The following is a 20,898-nucleotide window of genomic DNA, read 5'->3' as shown; positions in this document are numbered from 1 at the left end:
GGCCACTGAGTATATTAAAATGGATAAGACTCACTGTGGGTAAATTACTCTCGTAATTTAACCAGTTAAACACCAAAATCATTATGGATGTGTTCCTCCCATGACAATACAGTAAAACTCAAAGATGACTGTTGTCATATTCACACAGGTTACATTAGATTTGATTCATTAGTCACTGGAACATCAGAATGTAAAATGAAATGGGTCATTTGTGTCAATGACCGAGGATGTGCTGGGGGCAGCCCGCAAGTGTGGTCACACTTCCGACACCAACGCAGCGTGCCCACAACGTTCACCAGAATAACGTTCAGCCAGCACAGCAACATGCCAAACAAACTCCTTCCTGACCCCCGATTCTTCCCCCCCGCCCGCAAGTGTGGGCACACTTCCGACACCAACGCAGCGTGCCCACAACGTTCACCAGAATAACGTTCAGCCAGCACAGCAACATGCCAAACAAACTCCTTCCTGACCCCCGATTCTTCCCCCCCGCCCGCAAGTGTGGTCACACTTCCGACACCAACGCAGCGTGCCCACAACGTTCACCAGAATAACGTTCAGCCAGCACAGCAACATGCCAAACAAACTCCTTCCTGACCCCCGATTCTTCCCCCCCGCCCGCAAGTGTGGCAAGCTCACTTCCGACACCAACGCAGCGTGCCCACAACGTTCACCAGAATAACGTTCAGCCAGCACAGCAACATGCCAAACAAACTCCTTCCTGACCCCCGATTCTTCCCCCCCGCCCGCAAGTGTGGGCACACTTCCGACACCAACGCAGCGTGCCCACAACGTTCACCAGAATAACGTTCAGCCAGCACAGCAACATGCCAAAGAAACTCCTTCCTGACCCCCGATTCTTCCCCCCCGCCCGCAAGTGTGGGCACACTTCCGACACCAACTCAGCGTGCCCACAACGTTCACCAGAATAACGTTCAGCCAGCACAGCAACATGCCAAACAAACTCCTTCCTGACCCCCGATTCTTCCCCCCCGCCCGCAAGTGTGGCAAGCTCACTTCCGACACCAACTCAGCGTGCCCACAACGTTCACCAGAATGACGTTCAGCCAGCACAGCAACATGCCAAACAAACTCCTTCCTGACCCCCGATTCTTCCCCCCCGCCCGCAAGTGTGGGCACACTTCCGACACCAACGCAGCGTGCCCACAACGTTCACCAGAATAACGTTCAGCCAGCACAGCAACATGCCAAACAAACTCCTTCCTGACCCCCGATTCTTCCCCCCCGCCCGCAAGTGTGGGCACACTTCCGACACCAACGCAGCGTGCCCACAACGTTCACCAGAATAACGTTCAGCCAGCACAGCAACATGTCAAACAAACTCCTTCCTGACCCCCGATTCTTCCCCCCCGCCCGCAAGTGTGGGCACACTTCCGACACCAACACAGCGTGCCCACAACGTTCACCAGAATAACGTTCAGCCAGCACAGCAACATGCCAAACAAACTCCTTCCTGACCCCCGATTCTTCCCCCCCCCCCCCCATCATCATGGAGCTCACATCTGAGCCCGGGTACTGTGAAAAACCTACTTGTAGCTGCATCACAGAGCAGCAGAATTCACAGGAAAAATATAAATTGAAAATGATTTACTGGAGTATGGATGAAAGAAAAATGGAGAGTTATGGTAAAGGGAGGGGAAAGGTTAGATTGATCTTGGAGTTGGTTAAAGGTTTGGCACAGCATCGGGGTCTGTACTATGTTCTATAAATTATGCACAACTTTTACGAGGAACATTAAAACCTGAAGCCTATTTCAGTGCCAAGGGTTCATGGTGCCATTAAGCTGGAGTGATCAGGGTCGGTTCAGGAAGGGTGGTCGCTGTTCCTGAACCTGGTGGTGTGGGACTTCAGGCGTCTGTACCTTCTGCCCGATGGGAGCTGTGAGATTTCGTGGCCTGGATGATGGGGATCTTTGATGATGGATGTTGCTTTCTTGTGCCAGCATTTCATGTAGATGTGCTCAGTGGTGGGGAGGACTTTGTCTGTGATGGACTGGGCTGTGTCCACCATGTTCTGTAGCCTTTTCCATTCCTGGCCATTGATGTTTCCATACCAGACTGTGATGTAATCAATGAGGATACACTCCCCTGAGTATCTATAGAACTTTGTCAAATTTTTTGATGATATGTCCAATCTACACAAACTTCTAAGAAGCACTGTCGTGTGTTCTTTGTGATGAGACCTATGTGCTTGTTCCAGATCAGATCCTTTAAGGAATTTATAACTACTGACCTTCTCCACTCCCCGTCTCCTAATGAGGACTGGCTCATGGACATCCTCCTGCAGTCGATAACCGGCTGATGTTGAGTGAGTTATGGCTTAGTTCAACCCCAGATTTACCACTTCCATCTTGTGGTCACCGCTTTTGAATCTGCCAACAGAGTACGGGAAAGAGATCGCGAACCCTGTGTCGCCTTTGAAAGGTTAAGCAGGCTAGGACTTTTCCAGATTCAAGACTGCTTAATGTAATTTCGAGTACACAAGTGTAAAGGAGAACAAAATAATTGTTACTCCTGATGTGGGGCAGCACAATATGAAAGAGTAATAGGATAAAGAACATAATAATAACAAACACAGTAAATATGAATACATAAGACACCTTCTATACATAGAATGATTGCATGTCCTTAAAGTGATTCTAGACTGTACATAAGGTGACTGACAGGAAATAATGAAGTATTATTTATTATACTGATGGAGTTAGTGGGTGGAGCTGTTGTGAACATTGATTTCTCTAACTTCCGTTAATGCCCCTCCTCCCCTTTTTACCCCATCCCTGATTTATTTATTTCCCCCGCTCTTTTTTTTCTCTCTCTGCCCATCACTCTTTGCCTGTTCTCCATCTTCCTCTGGTGCCCCCCTCCCACTTTCTCCCTAGGCCTCCCGTCCCATGATCCTTTCCCTTCTCCATCTCTGCATCCCTTTTGCCAATCACCTTTCCAGCTCTTGGCTTCACCCCACCCCCTCCGGTCTTCTTCTATCATTTCGCATTTCCCCCCTCCCCCTCCTACTTTCAAATCTCTTACTATCCTTCCTTTTGGTTAGTCCTGACGAAGGGTCTCGGCCGGAAACGTCGACAGTGCTTCTCCCTATAGATGCTGCCTGGCCTGCTGCGTTCCACCAGCATGTTGTGTGTGTTGCTTGTTCTTGAGTCTGGTGGATGCGATGCAGCCTCCTCCCTGATGGGAGTGGGACATGAGCAGGGTGGGTGGGATCCTTCATGATGTTATTGGCCTTTACCTAACTCATCTTTCTGTATCTCTGTCCCTGATGACAGGTAGGCTGGTGCCGGTGATGCAGTGGGCAGTTTTGACTGCCCGTTGTGGAGCCTTTTCTCTTTGGAGCAAAGGAGGGTAAAAGGTGACTTGATAGAAGTGCATAAGGTGAAAAGAGGCACATGTAGAGTTGTCAGCCAGCACCTTATTCCCAGGGTTTACGATTAACACTAAAGGAAAAAAGTTGAGTATGACATTGGAGCTGAAATTAGCCACGTTATCATAAATATAAAGTGAGTTAGAGCGGGGTAGGGGGGCTATACACACATCCCTGTGCTGGAAGTAAGAAGTGTGGAGGAGATTCAGTTGTCAATCCATACTAGCTGGGGTCTGCCAGTGAGAAAATCGAGGTTCCAGCTGCACCAAGGCCCACAAGAGGATGATAACTTTGCCGTGGGGTTTGGACACTTGCATGATGGTGCCCGAGGTTTTTGCAGACCCAGGCGATTTCTTCCAGATCATCTATGAAACAGCTTATTCTTCTCCTCCTATGTGTTTTCAAGGTGGTTGGGGTTCAGTCGGAGCCCGTGATCTACAGTTCAAACTAACGTTCTTCACAAGTGGTGAGCTTTTGAGCCAGCTGTGTGGCCTTGCGTTTGGCTGTCTCCAGGAACAGACTGGAAGATGTGCGTCCTCAAGGGAATGGCCCGGTTCCTCGCTGACTGAAGCGTCATGGAAGACTGAAACATCGAGACAGCAGGCAATGCGTTTGCTATCAAGAGGGCACAGTTTTTTAAGGTTCTTGGAAGTAGATACAGAGATGTCAGGGGTAAGTTTTTTACGCAGAGAGTGGTGAGTGCATGGAATGGGCTGCCGGTAACAGTGGTAAAGGTGGAGACGATAGAGTCTTTTAAGAGACTCCTGGACAGGTACATGGAGCTCAGAAAAATAGAGGGCTATGGGTAACCCTAGGTAGTTCAAAGGTAGGGACATGTTCGGCACAGCTTTGTGGGCCTACTGTGCTGTAGGTTTTCTATGTTTCTTGCTGTCGGAAGAAGGTTCCTGTACTTGAGCGATCCCTGTCGCTCTGTTTGGATGAAGAGTGAGAGCCTGTTGGCCCTCAAGACAAGGAGGGGGGTGGGGATGAAGAAGTGATGTAGAAGGTTATAACACCAGAATAATAAGTTGCTGATCTCCGCTCTCATTGTTGCAGGAGTGACCTCTCTCTCCCTCGCTGGACGGAGAGCCGGTCTGACGTGTGGATTATGGACTGTCGTTTTGATGGATTCTAGGTCGAGGTCTTTTTGGGGGCTTTCTCTTGCATGTCGTGGGGGGGGGGGTTGATGCTTTTGCTGCTGCTTGAGTAGAGGGTTGGGGGAGAGGGGCTTCGATGTTCATTATTCATTATTCATTCTATGGAGTCTCTTGTATGGGGGAGGTCTGTGAAGAATATGAATTCGGCTCTTGGTAGGGTCACCCATGCCAAACAGATCCAAGGGTAGAGGCCAAGGTAAGAGTCTTCCAGGTTTGTAGATTCAGCTCAGGGCTAACAACCGTGACTGGTCAAACAAAACTGTTGTGGAAGCAGCAATGAAGAACCCTTCTACATCTGAGTTTGATGGTATTCCTGAGCCTCTACCTGTCCTTGCATGGCTGACAGTGGTGAAAACTGAGAGGAAGCTACTGGCATAATGAAGGAAGCCTGAACACTGCCTAGACCAAGAAGCCACACCTGGGGCACAACAGAAAAGATGGCCAAGGACAGGCAGAGACAGAGGGCCTTCATTGCTGCCCGAAACGCCAGTGGCACAATGTGCAGTAGTTAAGTAAGTTGCACAGGGAGGTACCATGGTCCGGATCTTGAAGCTTAGGGATAAGATTTGACGGGATGATAGTGTTGAATGCTGAGCTGTAGTCAGTGAAGAGCATCCTGATGTCCCGTAAAGTTGGCCAATGTGGCCGAAACTGGTGTGCAAATTTAGTCTTCTTACTGAAAGGTGGAGACTCTTCCAGTGGGAATTGTGCACTGGGATGATTCCTGGGAGAGTGGTTCTCCTATTCTCAGGGGGGGAACAGTGGTAATGTAACGGTTGGCATAACACTTTTCAGCATCAATGATCAGAGTTCAATTCCCACTTCTGTCTATAAAGAGTTTGTATGTTCTTCCTGTGACCTTTGATGTCCGATCAAGAACCTATCAAGCTCTGCCTTAAATACACCCAACGACCTGCCCTCCTCAGCTGCCTGTGGTAACAAATTCCACAGATTCACCACACTCAGGCTAATAAATTTCTCCACATCTCTGTCCTGAGGCTGTGTCCTCTTGTCCTAGACTCCACCACCACAAGAAACATCTTTTCCACATCTACTCTGTCTGGGCCTTTCAACATTCGAAAGGTTTCAATGAGATCCCCCCTCATCCTTTTGAATTCCAGCGAGTACAGACACAGAGCTATCAAACTTTCCTTGTATGATAACCCTTTCATTCCTGGACTCATCTTGTGAAGCTCCTCTGGACCCACTCCAATGCCAGCACATCTCTTCTAAGATGAGCCCAAAACTGTTCACAGTACTCAAGGCAAGGCCTCACCAGTGCCTTATAAAGCCTCAGCTTCACATCCCTGTTCTTGTATTCTAGTCCTCTTGAAATGAATGCTAACATTGCATTTCCCTTCCTCACCGACGACTCTAGTTAACCTTTAGGGTGTTCTGAGATCCCCAAATCCCATTGCATCTCAGATTTTCAGATTTTCTTCTCATTTAGAAAATAGTCTGCACATTTACTTCTTCTACCAAAGTGCATGACCATGCAGTTTCCAACATTGTATTTCATTTGCCGTTTCCTTCCCCATTCTCTTAATCTGTCTTAAGTCCTTCTGCATCCTAGATGTTTCCTCAACACTATCTACCCCTCCACCAATCTTCGTATCATCTGCAAACTTAGCAACAGAGCCATCTATTCCGTCATCTAAATCATTTATATACAGCATAAAAAGAAGCGGTCCCGACACCGACCCCTGCGGAACATCGCCAGTCACTGGCAGCCAACCAGAAAAGGATCCTTTCATTCCCACTCACTGCCTCCTACCAGTCAGCCAATGCTCTAACTATGTCAGTAACTTTCTAGTAATACCATGGCTTCTTAAATTGGTAAGCAACCTCACATGTGGCACCTTGCCAAAGACCTTCTGAAAGTCCAAATGTACTGCATCCCCTTTATCTATCCTACGTGTTTCTCCTCAAAGAATTCCAGCAAGTTCGTCAGGCAAGATTTTCCTTAAGGAAACCATGCTGACCTTGTCCTATCTTGTCCTGTGTCACCAAGTGCTCCATCACCTCATCCTTGACAATTAACTCCAGCATCTTCCCAACCACTGAGGTCAGGCTAACGGGTCTATAATTTCCTTTCTGCTGCCTTTCTCCTTTCTTAAAGAGTGGAGTGACATTTGCAATTTTTCAGTCCTCTGGCATCATGCCAGAGTCCAATAATTCTTTGAAAGATCATTGCTAATGCCTCCACAATCTCTACCGCTACCTCTTTCAAACCCTAGGGTGCAGTTCATCTGGTCTGGGTGACTTATGTACCCTTAGATCTTTCAGCTTTTTGACCACCTTCTCCCTTGTAATAGTCACTGCACTCACTTCTCTTCCCTCACACCCTCCAACATCTGGCAGACCGCCAGTGTCTTCCACAGTGAAGAGTCTACAGTGAAATATCTAAGAGTCTTTTGAATGTCCCTAATGTATCTGCCTCTACTACCACTCCTGGTGGGGTGTTCCATGCACCCAGCACTCTGTGTAAAAAATCTACCATAGACAACCCCTCTATATTTTCCTCATTTATTAGATCTGTCCGGTAAGATCTTCCCTTAAGGAAACCATGCTCACATTCTAATTTATCATGTTCCTCCAGGTATCCCGAAACCTCATCCTTAATAATCACATCAGGATCGGCCTGATGGTATGAAATGGTAGGGTGAACAAGAGAGGGGCCTAGCAGTACAAATGCATAGATCCCTGGAAGCAAATTCACAGGTAGACAGGTGGTGAAGAAGCCATTTGGCATGCTGGGCACTGAGTCTAGGATTTGGGAAATTATGTTGCAGTTATACACCACGTTGGTGGGTCCTCACCTGGGAATACTGTGTACAGTTCTGGTCACCCTGTTATTAGGAAGAAATGTTTTAAACTAAAAAGACTGCAGAAAAGATTGACCAGGATGTTGCCGGGACCTGGGTGCCTGAGTTACAAGGGTAGAATCTGACAGAGGTAGATAAGATCATGAGGGGTTTAGACAGGGTGAAAGCAGAGTCTTTTTCCTGGCCGGGGTGAGGGGAGGGGTGCTAAAAAAGAGAAGGCATAGGTTTAAGATCAGAGAAAAGAGATCTAAAAGGATCATCAGGGGGAGCTTCTTCATGCAATGTGTAGTGTGTATTTAGAAAGAGTTGCTGGGAGTAATGGCTGAGGTGGACAACAGTTAAAAGCCATCTAGACAGGAGAGGTTTAGAGGGCTGTGGGCCAAGCGTGGGCTGAAGGGACTAACTCACTGGGAAACACGGTCAATATGGACAGATTGGGCCGAAGGGCCTGTTCACATGTAGTATTTTTTTTTGTGCCATACTCTGCCACAGCCTCGGCGACCACTTATTTGTTCACGTGGTTGTCTTGGAGGAAAGATTCTGTGAGTGGTTCCCCACGTCCTTCTCACAGCGCAGTGTGTTTTTCTTTTTACAAGGCTGATTTGCAAGCTCAACACTCAACCTGGAACAGATGGAAAGCGTGTCCGAGAGCAGCCCGACTGGATTTGAACTCGGGAACCTTCGCTGCGGAGTCCAGCGCTGGTAGTATGACTCTATAACTCTAAGAACAGCTTCTTCCCCACCGCGTTACACTCCTGAACCCATAAGACATAGGAGTAGATTTAGACCATTCTGCTCAACAAGTCTGCTCTGCCATTCCATCATGGTGACTTATTTTCCCTCTCAACCCCATTCTCCTTTGACGCCCCTACCAATCAAGAACCTATCAAACTTTGCTTTAAATATACCAATGACTTGGCCTCCACAGCCATCTGTGGCAATGAATTCCACAGATTCACCACCCTCTGGGCGATGAGGTCACCTCACTCGTCACCTCTCTCCCTGTGGAGTGCTGCCACATTCTTAGATTTTGCCACTCTCCCATTACTTTCACTTCAGTGTTTCCCTTTGCCCTACCTGAGACTGCATTACTGTCTCTGCACCACTGCTTTCATCGCAGTCTTTATTATTGCCATGCACACTGTATTGGAATACAGACAAGAGGCCGGTGTTCTGTGCTGCCTGTCAGATGTGGGAAGCTTGTTAGGTGTGTTCAAGAGGGTTTCTTGACACAATATATAGATAAGCCTACAAGAGGAGAGGCTGTACTTGATCTGATATTGGGAAATGAACCTTTTAGTGGAAGAGCATTTTGGAGATAGTGATCACAATTCTACCTCCTTTACCATAGCATTGGAGAGGGATAAAAACAGACAAGTTAGGAAAGCATTTAATTGGAGTAAGGGGAAATATGAGGCTATCAGGTAGGAACTTGGAAGCATAAACTGGGAACAGATGTTCTCAGGGAAATGTACGGCAGAAATGTGGCAAAAGTTCAGGGGATATTTGCGTGGTGTTCTGCATAGGTACGTTCCAATGAGACAGGGAATGGATGGTAGGGTACAGGAACTGTGATGTACAAAGGCTGTTCTAAATCTAGTCAAGAAGAAAAGAAAAGCTTTTGAAAGTTTCAAAAAACTAGGTAATGATAGAGATGTAGAAGATTATAAGGCTAGCAAGAAGGAGCTTAAGAATGAAATTCAGAGAGCCAGAAGGGGCCATGAGAAGGCCTTGGTGGGCAGGATTAGGGAAAACCCCAAGGCATTCTACAAGCATGTGAAGAGCAAGAGGATAAGACGTGAGAGAATAGGACCTATCAAGTGACAGTGGGAAAGTGTGTATGGGACCGGAGGAGATAGCAGAGGTACTTAATGGATACTTTGCTTCAGGATTCACTATGGAAAAGGATCTTAGTGATTGTAGGGATGACTTACAGTGGACTGAAAAGCTTGAGCACATAGACATTAAGAAAGAGGATGTGCTGGAACTTTTGGAAAGCATCAAGTTGGATAAGACTCTGGGACCGGACTAGATGTACCCCAGGCTACTGTAGGAGGTGAGGAAGGAGATTTCTGAGTTTCTGGCAATGATCTTTGCATCATCAATGGGGATGGGAGAGGTTCCAGAGGTTTGGAGGGTTGCAGATGTTGTTCCATTATTCAAGAAAGGGAGTAGAGCTAGCCCAGGAAGTTATAGACCAGTGAGTCTTACTTCAGTGGTTGGTAAGTTGATGGAGAAGATCCTAAGAGGCAGGATTTATGAACATTTGGAGAGGTATAATATGATTAGGAATAGTCAGCATGGCTTTGTCAAAGGCAGGTTGTGCCTTACGAGCCTGATTGAATTTTTGAGGATGTGGCTAAGCACATTGATGAAGGTAGAGCAGTAGATGTAGTGTATATGGATTTCAGCAAGGCATTTGATAAGGTACCCCATGCAAGGCTTATTGAGAAAGTAAGGAGGCATGGGATCCAAGGGGACATTGCTTTGTGGATCCAGAACTGGCTTGCCCACAGAAGGCAGAGAGGTTGTAGACAAGTCATATTCTGCATGGAGGTCGGTAACCAGTGGAGTGCCTCAGGGATCTGTTCTGAGACCCCTACTCTTTGTGATTTTTATAACTGACCTGGATGAGGAAGTGGAGGGATGGATTAGTAAGTTTGCTGATGACTCAAGAGTTGGGGGTGTTGTGGATAGTGTGGAGGGTTGTCAGATGTTACGTCGATAAGATGCAGAACTGGCAGATGGAGTTCAACCCAGATGAGTGTGAAGTGGTTCATTTTGGTAGGTCAAATATGATGGCAGAATATAGCATTAATGGTAAGACTCTTGGCAGTGTGAAGGATCAGAGGGATCTTGGGGTCCGAGTCCAAAAGACATTCAAAGCTGCTACAGAGGTTGACTCTGTGGTTAAGAAAGCATACGGTACATTGGCCTTCATCAATCATGGGATTGAATTTAGGAGCCGAGAGGTAATGTTGCAGCTATATAGGACCCTGGTCAGACCCCACTTGGAGTACTGTGCTCAGTTCTGGTCGCCTCACTACAGGAAGGATGTGGAAACCATAGAAAGAGTGCAGAGGCGATTTACAAGGATGTTGCCTGGATTGGGGAGCATGCCTTATGAGAATAGGTTGAGTGAACTTGGCCTTTTCTCCTTGGAGTGACAGAGGATGAGAGGTGACTTGATAGAGGTGTATAAGATAATGAGGGGCATTGATCGTGTGGATAGTCAGAGGCTTTTTCCCAGGGCTGAAATGGTTACCACAAGAGGACACAGGTTTAAGGTGCTGGGGAGTAGGTACAGAGATGTCAGGGGTAAGTTTTTTAGTCAGAGAGTGGCGAGTGTGTGGAATGGGCTACCGGCAATGGTGGTGCAGGCGGATACGATAGGGTCTTTTAAGAGGCTCCTGGACAGGTACATGGAGCTTAGAAAAATAGAGCAATTTCTCAGGTAAGGACATGTTCGGCATAGCCGGGCCAAAGGGCCTGCATTGTGTTGTAGGTTTTCTATGTTTCTATGGCTGCAGGCCCTCATTTAGAGCTGTTGTTAGCCCCAGCGGGACCCATGGGAGACGATCATGCCAACACTCATCCATCAGGGAAGCCCTCAGAGCGGCCTTTAAAGAGCGATGAAGCCACTTGCATAAGCCATTGGACTGCGGGTGATACGCCGTGGTGTGATGTAGCCTAATGCCAAAGTTCTGGGCCATTGCAGTCCAAAGGTCTGAAATGAAATGGGGACCATGGTCAGAGGTATTAGGTGGGGTGCCAAACCGAGCAACTCAGGTACTGATGAACGCCTGAACCACGTCTGCGGCCGTCGTCGATGGTAGAGGGACGGAAGTGCATGAAACCACGGAAGCGGGGAAGAGGACCAACAAGGTTCACATTGACATGGTGAAACTGTCACTCAGGGACCCCAAAAGGTGCCAATGGTGCCTGGACCTGACTGTTAAATTTTGCCCGCCGGCACTCCACACAGGCTGTGCCCCAATCCTTTCTCAGGCTGTCTCACACAAACCTTGGTGCAGTCAGTTTCTGTGAGACCTTCTGGCCTGGCTGTTAGAGGCCACGCTTGGAGTCAAAGACAGTCTGTCTCCAGTTTGCCGATGGGGTGAGGGTGACAGGTTGAGTCATTGCACAGGAGAGGAACTCCAGCTTCACCGGACTTAATGTCGGCGAACCACAAGCCCATGATTTCTGTTCAGTAAGCCTAGACCTCTGGGTCAGTAGCTTGGTCACCTGCTATGCCAGCATAGTCAACCCCAAGGCGTGTGGCTTCAATGGCTGGCCGTGAGAGGCAATCACCCACGGTTGTACTTTTCCCTATGTTGTATATCAGTCGTGAGATTAGTAGGCCAGTTAGCGTAGCTTCCATGCAGACCAAGGGTCTGATATTTTGGCCATAGCATGCACGGGGGAGGGGGGGAAGGATAGGGTTGTAGTCAATGAGCGCTGTGAAATGGTGACCCTATAGAAGAAAACAACAACGGCGGACAGCCAGATAGAGACACAGAAGCTCACGGTCAAACCGTACTTCCTTTCGGAGGGACGGGAGCTGCCGGCTGAGGAAGGCGTGTGGCTGCCACATGCCCTGACATGGCTATAGGTGTGTTGGTGAGTGGGTGTATCAGTAGGGTTAATTTGGAAAGAGCTCGTTTGGTGTCATCAAATGTCCTGGTCACATTCACTGGCCAGTCAACCACGTGATTGGGGTACTGCCTTATCTTATAGAATTACCTGGTTTTACTACAGTAAGATTTGACAGAGATGCCAAAAAGTGTGGGAAGAAGAAAGGAGGGGGACTCACTGTCTACATTAACGAAAGATGGTGTAACCCCGGGCATGTGAGTACAAAGATCTCCGTTTGTGAAAGAGATATTGAGCTGATCGCCGTGAGTATGAGGCCATATTACCTGCCTCGAGAATTCGCAAGCGTCATTGTGGTGAATGTGTATGTCCCGCCGCGTGCCGACGCAACGGTAGCGTGTGACGTCATCAGCTCCGCTGTTGCTAGGCTTCAGACACAGCACCCTGAGGCACTGGTGTTAATTACAGGGGACTTCAACCATGTGACTTTGGACAAGACACTACCTGCTTTCTCCCAGTACGTGGATTGCTACACCAGGGGTAATAGGACTATTGACCTACTGTATGCAAACGTAGAGGAGGCATATAGTGCATCCCCACTGCCTTCATTGGGGAAAGCTGATCACAACCTGGTTTTGTTACAGCCCAGATATAAATCAATTGTGATGAGGCATCCCACTACCACACGCTCTTTTAGGAAGTGGACTCCTGAAGCTGAACAGGCCCTGAGAGACTGCTTCGGTACTACTAACTGGGATGTACTGCAAGGGGGGCTCTGTGGGGGCGTTGAGGAGGTCACTGAATGCACAACGGACTATATTAACTTTTGTGTGGATGCAGTTGTCCCTGTTAGAACTGTTCGCTGCTATCCCAATAATAAGCCCTGGATCACTAGTCACATCAAAGGCCTCCTAAACCAGAAGAAGAGGGCCTTTAAAGATGGTGATCGGTTGGAGCTTAAAAGAGTTCAGAAGGAACTCAGAGTACAGATGAGGGGGGCAAAGGTGCAGTATAGGAGGAAGCTAGAACAAAAGCTGCAGAAAAAAAGCATGAAGGAGGTGTGGGATGGGATGAAGATCATCACCGGATGCGGTGCAAAGCGGGGGGCGAACATAAGTGGAGATGTGGAGAAAGCGAACCAGCTGAACAACTTCTTCAACAGGTTCGACAGCTCAATCTCATCCTCACCGCAGAAATCCACACCAGGCTTACTTCCCTCACAGGAAAATAGCCACTCACAGGAGACCTTGCCCACGCCCAGAATTACGGCTGCACAGGTGGAAGGTCAACTGAGGAAGATCTGTACCAGCAAGGCGGCTGGACCGGATGGAGTTTCCCCACGATTACTGAGGGCCTGTGCTACTGAGCTGGGAGAACCACTACAGCGCATCTTCAACATGAGCCTGGAGCAGAGAAGAGTACCCAGACAGTGGAAGACATCCTGTATTGTCCCGGTACCGAAGAAACCACAACCAAAGGAGTTGAATGACTTCAGACCTGTTGCCTTGACGTCGCAAGTGATGAAGACCATGGAGCGGCTGATAATACAGAATCTGAGGCCACAAACCAGGCACGCCCAGGATCCTCTTCAGTTTGCATATAAGGAGAAGGTGGGAGTGGAGGATGCTATCACGTATTTGCTGCACAAATCACTCTCTCACCTGGATGGGGTCAGTGGTGCTGTGAGGATTACATTCCTGGACTTCTCTAGTGCCTTTAACACCATCCAGCCCAAGATCTTAAGGCACAAACTAACGGAGATGGGAGTAGACTCTCACATGGTGGATTGGATAGTGGACTACTTGACAGATAGACCTCAGTATGTGCGGTTGGGAGACTGTAGGTCTGACACGGTGGTCAGCAGCACAGGGGCGCCGCAGGGAACCGTACTCTCTCCGGTCCTGTTCACCCTGTACACATCAGACTTCCAATATAACTCAGAGTCCTGCCATGTGCAGAAGTTCGCTGATGACACGGCCATAGTGGGGTGTGTCAGGAATGGACAGGAGGAGGAGTATAGGAAACTGATACAGGACTTTGTGATATGGTGCAACTCAAACTACCTGCGTCTCAATATCACCAAGACCAAGGAGATGGTGGTGGACTTTAGGAGATCTAGGCCTCATATGGAGCCAGTGATCATTAATGGAGAATGTGTGGAGCAGGTTAAGACCTACAAGTATCTGGGAGTACAGTTAGACGAGAAGCTTGACTGGACTGCCAACACAGATGCCTTGTGCAGGAAGGCACAGAGTCGAATGTACTTCCTTAGAAGGTTGGCGTCATTCAATGTCTGTAGTGAGATGCTGAAGATGTTCTATAGGTCAGTTGTGGAGAGCGCCCTCTTCTTTGTGGTGGCGTGTTGGGGAGGAAGCATTAAGAAGAGGGACGCCTCACGTCTTAATAAGCTGGTAAGGAAGGCGGGCTCTGTCGTGGGCAAAGTACTGGAGAGTTTAACATCGGTAGCTGAGCGAAGGGCGCTGAGTAGGCTACGGTCAATTATGAATAACTCTGAACATCCTCTACATAGCACCATCCAGAGACAGAGAAGCAGTTTCAGTGACAGGTTACTATCGATGCAATGCTCCTCAGACAGGATGAAGAGGTCAATACTCCCCAATGCCATTAGGCTTTACAATTCTACCGCCAGGACTTAAGAACTTTTTAAAAGCTATTATTAATGCTTTTTGAGATGGTGATTTAGATGCATATCATATTTTTTTTTACTGAGTTAAGTATTGTATGTAATTAGTTTTGCTACAACAAGTGTATGGGACATTGGAAAAAAAAGTTGAATTTCCCCATGGGGATGAATAAAGTATCTATCTATCTATCTATCTATCTATCTATCTATCTATCTATCTATCTATCTATCTATCTATCTATCTATCTATCTATCTATCTAAATCATTGACCAACAATGTGAAAAGTAACGGTCCCATTACTGACCCCTGAGGAACACCATTAGTCACTGGCAGCCAACCAGAAAAAGCCCCCTTTATTCCCACTTGCTGCCTCCTACCATTCTCTATCTATGCTGGTATCTTTCCTGTAATGCCATAGGATTTTATTATGTTAAGCAGCCTCATGTGTGGCACCTTATCAAATGCCTTCTGAAAATCCAAGTAAATGACATCCACTGCTTCTCCTTTGTCCACCCTGCTAGTTACTTCCTTGAAGAACACTAACTGATGTGTCAGGCAAGAGTTCCCTTTACAGAACCATGCTGACTTTGATTTTATCATTAGTCTCCAAGTACCCCAAAACCTCATCCTTATTAATAGAGTCCAACACTTTCCCAGCCACTGAGATTAGACTAACTGGTCAAGAATCTCCTTTCTTTTGCCTTCTTCCCTTCTTAAAGAGTGGAGCGACAATTGCAATTTTCCAGTCCTCCAGGACCATGTCAGAATCAGGTGATTCTTGAAGGATCATGACCAATGCATTGGTTATCTCTTCAGCATCCTCCCTCAGGACTAGTCCATCTGGCCCAGGCGACTTATCCACCTTAAGATCTTTGAGTTTGCTACACACTTTTCCATTGTCATTGCAATGGCACACACTCCTGCTTCCAGACATTCTCAGACCCCTGGCACACTACTGGTGTCTTCCATTGTGAAGACTGATGCACAGTACCCATTAAGTTTATTTGCATTTCTTTGTCCCCCATTACTGCATCACCAGCATCATTTTCCATTTGTCCAATATCAACTCTGGCTCCCTTTTATTCTTTATATAACTGAAAAACTTTTAGTATTGTGCTTAATGGTATTGGTTAGTGTCCCTGATATTTCATCTTTGCCCTTCTTGTAGCTTTTTTAGTTGCCTTTTGGTGGATCTTAAAAGCTTCCCAATCATTCAACTTCCCACTCGCTTTTGTTAACTTTTAAGCCCTTTCCTTGGCTTTTATGCAGTCCTCAACTTCCCTTGTCAGCCACGGTTGCCCAGCCCTGCCATTTGAGAACTTCTTCCTCTGTGGAACGTATCTATCCTGCACCTTGTGAACTGTTCCCAGAAGCCACCCCTGCACTGCCGTCATCCTCGACATTCATAGCAGATCTGGCTGTTGGACTCAGTCCCACCTACCAGCCTTTACCCTAGAAACCTTAACTGCTATGTAAAATCTTTCTAACTGTGTTTTAATTATATTTAACGAGGTAGCCTCTACTCCTTCCCTGGGTGGAGAATTCCACAAATTCACACCTCTCTAGGAAAAGAGTTGACTTGCTGGAGTTTAGATAAATGAGGGAGATCTCATTGAAACCTACTGGATATTGGAAGGTCCAGATAGAGTAGACATGGAGAGAATGTTTCCATTAGTGGGAGAGTCTAGGACCAGAGGGCGCAGCCTCAGAATAGAAGGTTTTCCCTTTAGAACAGGGGCCAGGAGGAATTTCTTTATCCAGAGGATAGTGAATCGGCAGAATTCATTGCAACAGATGGCAGAGGAGGCAAAGTCACTGAGTATATTTAAAGCAGAGATTGATAGGTTCTTGATTAGTAAGGGCATCAAAGGTTACGGGGAGAAAACAGGATAATGGGGTTGAGAGGGATAATAAGTCAGCCATGATGGAATACTGGAGCAGACTTGATGGACCGAATGGCCTAATTCTGCTTCTGTGTCTTATGGCCTTAAAGCAGTTTCTTTTCATCCCTATCCTAAATCGATTCCCTTGAATCTTGAGGTTATGACCCCTAATTCTAGTCTCACCTATCATGATCTGTACTGGGTCCAATGTCATATACATTAATGATCTGGATGATGGGGTGGTAAATTGGATTGGTAAGTATGCAGATGATACTAAGGTAGGTGGCGTTGTGGATAATGAAGTAGGTTTTCAAAGTTTGCAGAGAGATTTAGATTTAGAAGAGTGGGCTGAAAGATGGCAGATGGAGTTCAATGCTGATAAGTGTGAGGTGCTACATTTTGGTAGGAATAATCCAAATAGGACATACGTGGTAAATGGTAGGGCATTGAGGAATGCAGTAGAACAGAGTGATCTAGGAATAATGGTGCATAGTTCCCTGAAGGTGGAATCTCATGTGGATAGGGTAGTGAAGAAAGCTTTTGGTATGCTGGCCTTTATAAATCAGAGCATTGAGTATAGGAGTTGGGATGTAATGTTAAAATTGTACAAGGCATTGGTGAGGCCAAATTTGGAGTATTGTGTATAGTTCTGGTCACTGAATTATAGGAAAGATGTCAACAAAATAGAGAGAGTACAGAGGAGATTTACTAGAATGTTACTTGGGTTTCAGCACCTAAGTTACAGAGAAAGGTTGAACAAGTTAGGTCTTTATTCTTTGGAGCGTAGAAGGTTGAGGGGGGACTGGATATAGGTATTTAAAATTATGAGGGGTATAGATAGACGTGGATAGGCTTTTTCTGTTGAGAGTAGGGGAGATTCAAACAAGAGGACATGAGTTGAGAGTTAAGGGGCAAAAGTTTAGGGGTAACACGAGGGGGAACTTCTTTACTCAGAGAGTGGTAGCTGTGTGGAACGAGCTTCCAGTAGAAGTGGTAGAGGCAGGTTCGATATTGTCATTTAAAGTAAAATTGGATAGGTATATGGACAGGAAAGGAATGGAGGGTTATGGGCTGAGTGCAGATCGGTGGGACTAGGCGAGAGTAAGCATTCAGCACGGACTAGAAGGGCCGAGATGGCCTGTTTCCGTGCTGTAATTGTTATATGGTTATTAGAGATAGCTTTCCTGCCTCTAACTTATCTATTCCTTTCATAATTTTAAATGTTTTTATAAGATCCCCTCATATTCTGCTGAATTCCAGCAAGTATGGACCCAGGTGACTCAATCTCTCCTCATAGGTTAACCCCCTCATCTCTGGAATCAACCCACTGAGCCTCCACTGCCAGTCTGTCTTTTCTACAGTAAAGAGGCCAGAACTGCAGGAGACAAGAAGAGTATTTCACAGGTACAGGGCTTTCTGCGCCAAACACAGTGCTGGATTAAACTAAATCTTTTCTGCCAGTATATAATCCATATCCCTCCATGCCTGCAAATTCGTGAGTCTACCTGACAGCCTCGTAAATATGGTGGTGGTATCTGCTTCCGACACTACCCGTGGCATCCCGTTCCTAGATGTCACTGTTCAGTTTTATGACTTCAAAACATTAAACTAATTCAAATGAGGGCGCAAGAGTCCAAAATACGGGTTTAACTTCGTCTTTAAACGAGGCGCACGCGTATCCCGTAGTAGCACGATGACGTACACAGTCACGTATTTATAAATGTAACCTTTAATGAATGAATTAAACAAACAAGAAATTAATCAATTTATACAAGATTACTCAAATATAACTGTGGTGATATGATGTGTAGGAACGTGACGGGGAGAGTTCTGAGCATGCGAGGAATGATAGAAAGATTAAGAAAAGCATGGCATTGTGAGCATGTGGTGGTTGTTGTTAAATAAAAGTTCTATTTCTTCCAGAAGGTGTTTCTTTATTAGTAACCCACAGTACGTATAAATATAAAGTACACAACATGGTGTACACGGGAGAATCGAAGATAATTTTCTGAAAGAAGAGTTCGAACTGTTGTGGTGTTGCTAACAGTTTTACAAATGGAAGGTTTGCAGCCACGCCGACACTTCCATTGTCTGGGAACGTAGCTGAGAACTGGAGAAAATTTAAGCAACGTTTTGAATTACTGTATATTCATCGGCGATCGAAGCAGATAAAAAAAAGGAAAAAATGAAAGCTGCACTTCTACTCCACATAATAGATGACGACGCCATTGAGGTATATAATCATTTTATTTTTGAAAATGGAGATAATTTAAAGTTAAAATTGATAATGGACAAATTTGAAGCATTTTGTATACTGAAGCGTAATGTGACGTTTGAGCGGCACAGATTTTTTACGTATATACAGAAAGCTATTGATCAATTTGTTATGAGTTGAGACACAGGAGTAAAACATGCGTGTTTGCAGAACTGACAGACTCTCTCATTAAAGACAGAGTTGTTTGTGGCATTCTGGATAATGGTCTGAGAGAAAGACTGTTAAGAGAACAAGACTTAGACTTGGAAAAAGCTTTAACGCTCTGCAAAGCTTTGGAAACCATGACGTCACAAGCTAAAGAACTTTTCATTGAGAACTGCAACATAGGCGCTGTGAAAAAGCACAAACATATTAGAAAAAAAATAATAAAAGGACAACATAAATGACAGAGAGCAAGATGTCATCAGAGAGAAAAATGCTATGTGATCGCCGTGGGTGGCAGCATCGGCCGAAACAGCGTCCAGCGTATGGGAAAATGTGCAATGACTGCAGTAAGAGTGATCATTTTTCATGCTGTTGCAGAAGTAGAAAGAAGATAAAACAAGTAAATTCAGTGCTTGAAAATGAACGAGTTTTATATCGATGTGCTTTGTGAAAACAAACAAAGTAAGAATGACTGGACTATGCCATTGCAAGTGAACCAAAACAATATTCTGTTTAAACTGGATACTGGAGCACAAGTAAATGTTCTTGCAGGTATTGAAAAATGTAAGCGAAGGGCGCAGGAAGTGATGTTTTGGCCCAGGATGAATCAAGAAATTGCAGAATTGGTGTCTTCTTGTCAAATATCCCTTAAACACCAACCTAGCAACCCTAAAGAGCCACTGCATCCACATCCTAGTCCTCAGAGACCTTATCAGAAGGTCGGCATTGATCTTTTTGTAACTGTCAAGAAAGATTATCTATTAATAACAGATTGCTACTCCTTGTATACTGAAGTATGTGGTCTGAGCAGAACAGCGGTGAAGAATGTAATCACATGAATGAAATCAGCTTTTTCCAGACATGGTGTACCTGATAAAGTTTTCACAGACAATGGTCCACAATTCAATGGTGAATGCATGAGACATTTTGCTCATGAATGGGGCTTTGTTCATACAACATCTAGTCCATTTTCCCCTCAGTTCAATGGATTAGTTGAGAGGTCAGTAGGAATTATCAAGAAACTGATGCACAAAGCAAAAGATAGCAGAGGTGATGTTTATAAAACTTTGTTAGCCTATTGCAGTACTCCATTTGAATGTGGATTTTCACCTGCTCAGCTCTTGATGGGACGCCGTTTGAGATCCAATCTGCCAATAGGCGAGAGCCTTCTGAGAACAGAGGGAGGTGAACAAGTGAAAAGATGGAAATAAGAACACAAAGCAAAGCAGAAAACATACTTTGACAGATGTTCTTGTCCAATACCTGAACTGCACCAAGGAGATGAAGTGAGGATACAAGACAAAATGAACACAGAAAGCTACAGTACTTGAAGAAGTACAGCCCAGATCATACATGGTCCAAACAGAAGAAGGAGCAGTGTTAAGAAGAATTCACAAAGACCTCAAGAAAGAGCCAACTTCAGAGTTTCAGTTAACTGATGCAGATCAGACAAAACATGGAAATAACAACGAAACACAAGAACGGTGTGAACCACTTAGAAGGTCTACTCATGTTCGTAAACCCCCAGAGAGACTGATAGAGTCATGTTAAATTATGCATTTGCTCTGGTCAATGTTGCTAATTGTTTTTCTTTTCAAGGAAAGGAAGATGTGGTGATATGACGAGTAAGAATGTGATTGGAGAGAGTTCTGAGCATGCGCAGGAATGATAGAAAGATCGAGAAAAACATGGCATTGTGAGCATGTGGTGGTTGTTGTTAAATAAAAGTTCTATTTCTTCCAGAAGATGTTTCTTTATGGTACGTATAAATATAAAGAACACAACAATAACTGAAAAATTAAATATACAACACCCAGCATTCTCGGTGTAAGAAAAAAAACACTTTCCCTACACATCTGCTTTAAACTTCCCCCCCTCCCCATCTTAAAGATCTGCCCTCTCGTATTTGACAGTTCCGCCCCGGGAAAAAGACTCTCTATGACTATCCTCTCAGTGCCTGTCACAATTTCATAATTCCAATGC

General features: G+C 45.8%; 1 long non-coding RNA gene across 3 annotated transcripts; it reads left to right on the top strand.

Annotated features, from left to right (window-relative positions):
- Nucleotides 1-1,567: 1,567 nt before the first annotated feature.
- On the top strand, nt 1,568-20,660 carry LOC140735772 (uncharacterized). 3 transcript variants are annotated; one of them, XR_012100809.1, is made up of 5 exons: nt 1,568-2,328; nt 3,800-4,528; nt 7,972-8,077; nt 18,420-18,729; nt 20,515-20,660. It is a non-coding gene; the product is annotated as an uncharacterized lncRNA (long non-coding RNA). The 3 variants fall into 3 exon arrangements; XR_012100810.1 differs by lacking the exon at nt 1,568-2,328 and having other exon boundaries at nt 3,234-4,065; nt 4,450-4,528; XR_012100808.1 differs by lacking the exon at nt 1,568-2,328 and having other exon boundaries at nt 3,234-4,528.
- The last annotated feature ends 238 nt before the right edge of the window (nt 20,661-20,898 follow it).

The sequence above is a fragment of the Hemitrygon akajei genome, chromosome 11 (assembly GCF_048418815.1).
Source record: "Hemitrygon akajei chromosome 11, sHemAka1.3, whole genome shotgun sequence".
In the NCBI taxonomy this organism is placed as follows: Eukaryota; Metazoa; Chordata; class Chondrichthyes; order Myliobatiformes; family Dasyatidae; genus Hemitrygon; species Hemitrygon akajei.
Note: the sequence above shows the minus strand (reverse complement) of the source record. Positions and strands in the feature narration are given on the sequence as shown.